This window comes from Ahaetulla prasina, chromosome 1 (assembly GCF_028640845.1).
Source record: "Ahaetulla prasina isolate Xishuangbanna chromosome 1, ASM2864084v1, whole genome shotgun sequence".
In the NCBI taxonomy this organism is placed as follows: Eukaryota; Metazoa; Chordata; class Lepidosauria; order Squamata; family Colubridae; genus Ahaetulla; species Ahaetulla prasina.
Genome location: NC_080539.1, coordinates 42,875,159 through 42,885,645, shown reverse-complemented (window position 1 = coordinate 42,885,645; position 10,487 = coordinate 42,875,159).

The window sequence follows — 10,487 nt, the reverse complement described above, 5'->3', positions numbered from 1 at the left end:
TCTACGGGACCGCCTACTGCTACCGAATACCTCTCACCGACCTGTGCGCTCTCACAGAGGGACTCCTCAGGGTGCCGTCAGCTAGACAGTGTCGTCTGGCGGCGCCCAGGGAAGGGCCTTCTCTGTGGGGGCTCCCACCCTCTGGAACGAACTCCCCCCAGGACTCCGTCAACTTCCGGACCTCCGAACCTTCCGTCGCGAGCTTAAGACGCATTTATTCACCTGTGCAGGACTGGCTTAGATTTTAGATTTTAAATTTAGATTTTAAATTTATAGATTTTTAAATTCATAGGGGTTTAAATTTGGTTTTAAGATTTATATTTATATTTTTAATATTTGGCATTAGAATAAGTTTTTAATAGTTATTTTAATTGTATATAAATGTTTTATGTGCCTGTGAACCGCCCTGAGTCCTTCGGGAGATAGGGCGGTATACAAATTTGAATAAATAAATAAATAAATAAATAAATAAATAAAGTATAGTGTATTAGTAGAAATAGACTCAGAGACTGAACTGGTTAAGGATTGTATGATTAAGTGGGCACAAAATTTTCAGCAACCGATAATGTTGGAAACTTGGGAAAGAATTTGGGTGAGGAATGTTAAATTTACACAAGCGCAAAATATGAGAGAAAATTTTTATAAGATGTTTTATAGATGGCATTTAGACCCCAAAAAGTTGTCATGTATGTATTCTAATGTACAGGCTAAATGTTGGAGATGCGATTGTGAAGATGCCACTTATTACCATATATGGTGGACTTGTAAAAAAGTTAAAGCATTTTGGATTAAAGTATGGTGGATTATGCAGAATATTTTGAAAAAGAAGATTAAGTTTACTCCGCAGTTCTTTCTACTAGGAATAATTATGGACTGTACAGTTATAGAGACTAAATTGATTTTGAACTTAATAACAGCCGCAAGACTTTTGATTGCTCAATATTGGAAGAAAGAAGAATTACCTACAATTGAAGAATGGACACTTAAAGTATCAAATCTGGCAGAAATGGCAAAAATCTCTGCTTATTTGAAAGACTATACACAAGAAAAATATATTTTAGAATGGAAAATGTGGATTGATTATATTCAGAATAAGTATCAGATAAAAAAATATCGAATAGCATATGAGTAAATTTAGGAAATATTTTGTATTAGATATATTTCTGAAGGAGAGGGGAATTGAGAGTGTGATTAAGTGTGGAGAGACTAGAGGTTATAATTTAGGAATTATTTTAGATTATGATTGTTAGTTTTGATACCCTGCATTTTGTTCTGGGAAGTCGGGGTGGGGGCGGGGGTATGGGGAGGGAATTGGGGGTTGAGGGTAGAGATGGAGTGATGGTGAATGTACAGGGATTATTGAAGATGTATAAATATAATTAATGTAGGGTCGGGTCTGCCCAGTTACCATTTTAGAACAGTGAGGAGGGAGAAAAGAGAGAGTAGGAGGTAGGAAAGAGGAGAAGAGGAAGGAAGAGGGGTAGAAGAGGGAGAAGGAAGGTATAGGGTGGAGGGAGGAGAGGATGTAGATAAGAGAAGGAGAGGAAGGTTTGGAAAGAAGGCAGAAGAAGGTAGAAGAGGGAAGAGAGTTAAAAAGGGGGGTGGTGACTGGGCAAGCCCGACTAATTGTATATAATTGTACATTGGATGAATTATTTGATATGAATGTAAAAATAAAACTTTTTTATAAAAAAAAAAAATACAATTGAACGTGTCCAGAAATATTTTACAAGAAGAGTTCTCCATTCCTCTGAAAACAACAAAATACCTTATCCCACGAGACTTGAAATCCTGGGCTTGGAAAACTTGGAACTCCGTCGCCTTCGACAAAACCTAAGTTTAACTCATAGAATCATCTATTGTAATGTCCTTCCTGTTAAAGACTACTTCAGCTTTAATTGCAATAATACAAGAGCAACCAATAGATTTAAGCTTAATGTCAACCGCTTTAATCTAGATTGCAGAAAATATGACTTCTGTAACAGAATCATCAGTGCTTGGAATACTTTACCTGACTCTGTGGTCTCTTCCCATAATCCTAAAAGCTTTAACCAAAAACTTTGTACTATTGACCTCAACCTATTCCTAAGAGAACCATAAGGGGCGTGCATAAGCGCACAAACATGCCTACCGTTCCTGTCCTATTGTTTTTCTTTTCTTCTTCCTATATATATATATATATGCTTATACCTCCTAATATTTACTCATATATATGTTTATATACTATATAATCTTTTTGTATGATAATTACATATATTGTTGTGACAAAATAAATAAATAAATGAAAATAAATAGATATTTGAAAGAGCAGTTACTGTGTGCCACCGGTCAGGAGAATGAGATACACATCTGGCTCTTTACCTGACTAGGAAGGTCTTGAAAACTTTTAGCAGTTTTTCACCTCAGGATCCGTGATTTTAAACCAGTTCAGACTGCAATTCAATAACGAAACTCCTTGCTGATGCTTATTGACAACAGTTTTGAGGAGAGAGGTTCAGGGAAGAGCAGGGGTGTCAAACTGGCAGCCTGCGAGCCGGATGCGTCACATGCAGGCCACACCTACCCCAACTCCACAAATGAGAAAAACATCACAAAATGTCATGTGACGGCAACATGACACGGTGGGTTTGACACCTATGGAGTAGAGGAACTATATTAAGAAGCCTTAAACCAGCTCAGAGAGTGGGCCAAAAAGTAGTTTCTCCTAAAATTCAGGCTTCTCAAGAAGTTTGTGATGTGAGTGCATAGTCTTAAAGCAATTTGTTATCATCCTGCCTAGAGCACTGGGCTCTAGAAGCTGTAATCAAGCTCTACAAATCATGAAACTAGGCAAGGGCCCACCAGTTCCCCAAAAAAAGGAAGCCCCACTTGATAATATAGCTAAAACTAGGAAGGGGCTCACCAGCTCCCAAAAAAAGAAAGTCCTACTTGAGAATATAATAATTGACTGGGTAAAAAGTAATCACAAAACCCACTGGAGGGTCCTACCAAATTCCATCTCTATGGTAAGAATTAAAACTGCTGAGATCTTTTTAAAATATCCTTTGCCTTATGTTCCATAGCCACTCCTCAGGCACTACCAAGTTGCCATCAGTGACAATGCTGCCTTCTAGGCCATTATAATCTTTATACCAGATAATGAACCAGATGTTCATTAATTAATGGTGGCTGTTCAGTTCAGTACAAAAAAGGAGGGACTAGTCCTCCTCTTGCATTTTCTTGTTCCAGCCATGTGCTGATTGTGATGATTCTGTATTATATGGGATGCATCTGTAAACAGCTTGTGGCAATTAAGATAAATCACTACTTTTGTAAGGGGAGGGTGAGAGAGAAAGGAAAAAATTGAACTTATTTGATCTTGATCACATTACAATATTTCATTAACTTTCAGAAACTATTCTGCTGGGCTTGTCATATTTAAAACAGAAAATATGTTTCTGGTATAAGCACAAGAGAAACAACGGATGGGCATATTCTGAAACACAAGCTTCTTGGTGTAATTTGCTTTGCACAGCACAGAGCCCTAAGGAAAAATACAAGAATGCAAATAATGTGAAGGAATTTTTTAAGCAAGCCACATTTTCCCCAGTCTGATCAATAACTGCATTGTGCAATGAGCTTTTCATTATATTATTAGTGCATTTTGGTATTGGTGAGGTGAGGTGAAGGAAAAATACATATTGTTTCATCAGATTAATGTTTTTGTGACTTCTTCCCTCTTCATGAAATTGCTGAAGTAATAGCAGAGGAAACACATGATTATTACTAAGAACTACTAACAATAACAATAGCACTTAGAGTTATATATTGCTTCATAGTACTTCACAGCACTCTCTATGTGGTTTACAGCGTCAGCATATTGCCCCCAATAATCTGGGTCCTCATTGTACTGAACCTGGAAGCATAGAATGCTGAGTCAACCTTGAGCTGGTCAGGATCAAACTTCTGGCAGTGGGCGGCCTGCAATATTGCATTCTAAACACTGATCTCTATCAAATACTGCAGGTTTTATTTCTTCTTATCTTAATTTCCTTTCTTGTAACACACATACACACACATGGTGGCTCACAATGTAAAAAAACAAAATACAAATATAAGATAAGATCATCAACATCAACATCATCTCAGTGAAAAGTACTGAGGAGTTTAGCAGAGACATTGAAATGCAATTTGCCATTGATAAATGTACAATAATTGCTGTTAAGGCAGGAAAAATTGTTGAAGATTATGGATTCAGACTTGATAATGGATAATTGATAAAAGCAATAACACCAGAAGAAGGGTACAAGTACTTAGGAGTTTTGGAAGCCTCTGACCTATTGCACAACCAAGTCAAGGAAACTACTTCAACAAAATACATAAAGCGAGTCTGGAAAATCTTGGTATCAAAACTAAGTGGAAGAAATATCATAAAAGCAACTAATACCTGGGCAATGCCTGTAATATAATATTCAGTTGGAATAATTGATTGGACTCAGCTAGAACTTGATAACTTGGATTGAAAGAAAAGAAAACTAATGACAGTGCATCATGCTCTGTACCCAAAAAGTGATATTGATCAATTGTATTTGCCTAGATCTCAGGGTGGATTCTTGCAGATGAAGCAAACTGTACTCTCAGAGGATTCTTGTAGGTGAAACAAACTGTGGAAGAGGAAAAACACGGCTTAAATAACTATATAAAGCAAAAGAGCCTTTGCTGAAGGAGGTGAATAAGGGAAACCTCTTGAAAACAATGAGATTGAAAGCAGAATATCAAAACGAAACAATTGAGCATTGAATTTCTAACTGGAAAAAGAAGCTATGCAGAGTCAACACCTGAAGGACATTGAAGGAAAGGTAGATACAAAACTAACATGGAGATGGTTAAGATAAGGGCTGCTGAAGAAAGAAACTGAAGGCTAAATTTTGGCTGCCAAAGAACAAGCCCAACCCTAAATTATCAGATGAATAGAAGTGGTAGTGGAAAGTTGGTACTCTCAGTCTTGCAAGACTATGTTAATGCAAACTTAAAGTAGATTTAGCTTATCTAGTTGTTTCCTGTCTGGTTTATCCAGAGGGCTGACAGGGAGGAAGAAGATGGTGAAGGTCAGCTGGAGGTAACTGAAGTAGGTGACAGCAACAAAGTGTGGGTCAGCTAAGAGGACAGAAGTAAGAGGAGTTTGTGTGGGGAGCTGAAGTGGAGGCAAGAGCAGCAGGATAGGAAAAATGTGAATTTGTCACCTAACAATGTGGTCCTCACTTAATGATTGCAAATGGGACTACTTAACTGCCATTGCTAAGCAGGGTGGTCATGTGATATTTTGCCTCATAACCACTTCACTTAGTGTTGAAAATTCTGTTCCCAATTAGAGTTGTTAAGTGAGGATTGCCTGTAATGGCATGGATCCAGGTGAATAGAGTGTGGTGTAGTAGCCTTTTTCACTTTCTTCATACATATAAACTATATATGAGGAATTACTTTATCAAGTTTGTATTCTTAATTCTTTCACATGTGTGCTTATACAAAGTTCATTAGTAATCTTTGAGGACTGTAGTAGTGTTCTGGAAATGTTGCCTTTGAGTATTTTCTCTATATTCCTGTATGTAAAAATTAAAAAAAAATTAAAAATGAAAACTCCTGTTTATTGACAAGGGGCCCACTTTATCTCTTTCATTTTATCTGCTCCATCATAAATCTGAAAGCTCATAAGACTCTGATCCTAATGACTAACTGAGATTGAATCTTGCAACTGTATGAACTCCCTAATTCTCTGGGACAATGGAGAAACAGGGCTTCACACAAGAATGTTCCTCATTAAAATATTCTTAGCAAAGGGTCAACAGTCTGAGTTCCCAAGTTACTGACAAGATATGTCATTAGACCAGGACTGTCAAACCCGCAGCCCATGGGCCAGATGCGTCACATGCTGGCCACACCCACACCTGGTTTAGTAAAGGGGCAAAAAGTCCTGATATGTCATGGGATACTGCTGTGATGATGTGAGTTTGACACCCGTGCATTAGACCATCCCCAAATAATCCTTGAGATTTTGTCTTACTGAAAAATATGCCAGACTAGTTGGTCAGGATTAGATGTGGTGTTAAGCCATTTTCAAGTGTTACTGTTTGTACTTCATGCTCCTTAAGAAAACTATGAAAAAGTGAAAAAAACCCAGACAGAGTGAACTTTCAGTGCAGACCTAAGATTCTGTTTTCAGAGATTTCTTCTTTGGGGTTTCTGAGGAGCTGAAGAGATGTAGATTGGTATCTTTTGCTCTATAGCTCTCTTGAAATTTCTTCAATAAAGTCTTTTTTTGCATTTCGCTCTGGTTTGAGTCTATTGTCTCTAAATGTAAAAACAACTCATTTGATGCCAGTAGGCAACATAGGGTGGCAAATTAGTGTAAAAATGTGGATGCAAGCTTTGCTGGCTGAGGGACTCTGAGACTTGAAGTCCACAAGTCTTAAAGGGACCAAGGTTGGAGACCCCTGCTCTATTCAGGGACCTCTTGGCAGTCAATGAAATTCCCACAATATCAGTGTAACTGATGTTTTTAAAGCTCTCACCTGTGAACAAATTGCAGCTTCTGAGAGTTTTGAATGTAAGCCCAATGTAGAAACTTTGCAGTAGTCTATATTGGTAGTGATGAAGTATAGGTTAACATTGTACGTTTTGTTCCAAATGGGGCTGTAATTGGCTCATCATTCAAAGTTGGGCAAAGGGCTTCCTGGTCAGAGCATCTACCTACCAATCAAATAGTAGCTGTGAATCAACCATGTCTTCAGAATAAATACACTGCATTGTTTACCTCATGCAGAGTAACCATCAGAGCACTCAGAGAATCAGATGATCTTTTGACAAACACCAACTCTTGTCTTGCTGAGGTTCAACTATTACTTTCATCCAACCCAGACTCTCATAGTAATTTGGTCTACACTATTAAAGACATAGTGTAATGTTATATATTGTGTATTATCAGTATACAGGTGACATTTCACCTCAAACCAATGGGAACATATAAAAAACCAAACTATTCTCCCCACTATTGCCTAGGGCCATGTGGTTAGGCATTAGGGTTAGAACGTTACTGAATCTCTAGGCATATGTGATAAGTGAGAATTAAATTTTAAATGGGACCTCAATTTGGTTTCTTTTTCAGTTTTAATGGAATATTTTTATTTTGTTCATTCAATTTGTTCTTTGCTTGTTTGTTTTAATGGAATATTTTTATTTTGTTCATTGCCCAAAGTATCTTCAGATAGATGGATGTTCCTATAAATTGGATAATTAATACATCTAAATCAAATAAGGAGCAAAACCATTGTAAAACAGTGGCTTTGTTTCCAGCTCACATAGGAAATCCAGAAAGATACCATAGTCAACAGTATTAAAGGGCAGTGAGAAGATAAGTGATTGATTAAGACAGCTGCACTTTCCCTGCCCACATCCTGACAAAAGTTATCTACCAGAGTGACAAATGCCATTTTAGTTCCATGCCTGGACCTGAATCTTGAATGGAAAGGAGTGAGACAATCCATTTCTTTTAGGACACTTTGCAACAAATGTCCCTAAAAAAAGAGAAGATTGGAAACTTGATAATAGTGGTCTAATACATTGTGAGTTCAGAGATAGCCACTTCAGAAATGGGTTAATCAACATCTCCTTAATGGTGGCCAGGATAACATTATTCCCTCAAAAGATCACATAGTGCCAGACTCAGTTATTCTCACATACTTGTCTGCAAAAATTTTGCAGAGTTGATGCCAAAAAGCACCCTATCCACACCTTATTCATTCTCACACGATGTTCAGATGTTCTTGAGGCTCTGAGAGTACAGCTTTCTTGTGTGATTTCCAGAGGATTCAGGGGACACACAAGAGTGCACCCCATTCTTGCACAGCCCCCACAGCCTCAGAAAATCACACAAGAACAAGGCATGCTTTAAAACATAATTGTTTGGGTGACACACCACCATCCAAAATATCACGACATGTCAGCCAGGTTTGCAATCACTGATCTATGCCATTTTATCCAAACCCCTGCTTGGTGGTGGAATCCAGATTTAAGCATCTCTAACATATAGCTGTCTAGCCTGTGCTTGAACACTTCCAATAAAGGAAACTTTTACTACTTTTCTGTGAAATTGGACATTGATTCCACTATCACTTTGCGCTAAGGAAATTTTTCATCCACAAGTATCAACTCATATCTGCATCTGAATTACCGAAATCTGTATTGGGGCACAGTATCCCTACTATGGCTAGTAAATAAGGTTCGTGATCAATTGCAAAATGATGTCCTATTTAGTCTGTTTCTTTTTCTGAAAATTACTCCAGTTAGGAAGACCAAATAATCAATCTGCTTTTGATAAAATAGAAGGCAAAGCTGTTGTTTACATATAACACTTTTATTTTTGGCTATTTATTTTAGTTGCTGAGAACACATCTGATAAAACCATCAGTATTTTGTCACAGAAATATGAGCTGGATCATGTTTGTTAACATGCTGTGATCATTTACACTTTATAAATGTTTATTAGTAATCAGGAAACATGGTGCCGTATTTAGGATTTGTTCATAATAGTATTTATCCCAGTGTGAAGAAGGATTATTACTGTGGAGTAAGAAGCAATGAACGCTATCCAGCCCATCACATGTGAACAACAAATAAGAATATAAGCCAGTTTTCCTTCTGATCTTTTCAATAAAAGTATACCACAGCTGAAAGCTATGTATCTAGAGACATCTATTTCTAACCATATTTTTTTCAGGTATAAAGATGAATAAATGAACCTTCATTCATAAATACAATTCTAAATATAGAGAAAAACACATGTTAAGAAAAAGGTTAGTAGCTAACTTTATAATATGAAACATTCCTATGAGGAAGTAATTTTCTCTGAATACCAGCAGCTACATAATGGGATAGAAAACCGTTTTTTTTTGGGGGGGGAGGGATAATGAAAATGTGCAATCTTATATACTATAAAGAATAGAAGCAAAAGTGGTCAGCAAATTGGGAGAATCTCTGGGCAAGTTCCAAGAGTACAAAAAAAGAACAACAAAACAAAACAAAACAGGAAATAAAGTAGAAGTTCATAAATCAACTCAGAAAAATAAATAAAATATTCTGATTTTGGTAATATGGTTGAACAATAGCTTTCAGAAAACCCAGAGGAAAAACATAAAAGTCTGAACCAACAGGAAAAACATCATTTTATATATAAGTATACAGACACATACATACCCACACACAAATATATGTCTTTACAGATACTTTAACTCCCTTTTTTTTTTGAACTAGATATTTGTATATTTCCACTCACAAAGTATATAGTACATTTCATCATCAAATTCAACAACCTATAAGACAAATAAATTAATTCATCTCTCTGTGTGTATCTCTCTCTATCTGGATAAGCAATATCATATCTCTATCAAAACAGTCAAAACTGTTTATAACCATAAAAAATAAAAATTTGACACCCCTGGCCTAGAAAGTAGCCTATATTCCTGGTGCATAAGATTCAGAGGTGGTATTCAGCAAGTTCTGACCAGTTTTGAGTGGTTCGGAGAACCGGTAAATACCACCTCTGACTGGTCCTGCCCCCATCTATTCTCTGCCTCCCAAGTCCCAGCTGATTGGAAGGAAATGGGGATTTTGCAGTAATCTTCCTCTGGAGTGGGGAGGGAAAGGAGATTTTACAGTATCCTTCCCCTGCCATGCCCACCAAGCCACGGCCACCAATCCATGCCACAGCCAACAAGCCATGCCCACAGAACCGGTACTAAAAATTTTTGAATCCCACCACTGATAATATTACATATTTAGGAGTAACATTAATAATAAAATCTAATTCCTTCCTATCCAAACACACTTCTGTCTTTAAAGCATACAAACAATTAAAGCCAAAACATTTCAAAATGGATAATAATGGATAATAATGCAGCAATGTATTGGATAAATCTTCCCAATTTGCTTTGAAGAGAAATCCATTATTGAATTCTCCAGTATACTATTTGAGTTTTTAGTGTCTATTTTTATTAAAACCCTGAGATCTCTTCCAGCTACCCTATTCTTTTTTCTTAATTTCAGCAGTATGTTTAAATTGGGGATACATGTACTTTTGTTGGTGCTATACATTATGTTAGCTTCTTATTCTTTTAAAGTTAAAACAGTGTTTTAAAAATCGCATGCATCAAGTTATCTCTGAACACTTGTATTTGGTATATTTAAAGGGCTGCATTGCTTTAATGAAGATTCAGGCAAAGTATCCCTTCAAAATGTCATGTAGCCTCCTCCCTTTTAAGAGTGAAAAGAAATGTCCACATCACTTGTCTCAACTTCACAGTTCTTGCACAGGTTTCTTCCCATACTTCTAAAACCCCAAAGAGATTTCTGCACATGTGCAACACCTGGTCCCAAAACTCCTTCATCTTTTGCCAGTGAGTGATGGAAGAGATCACCGTGGGGAGATTGTGAGTCTGAAGCAGATTGTTCTTGTG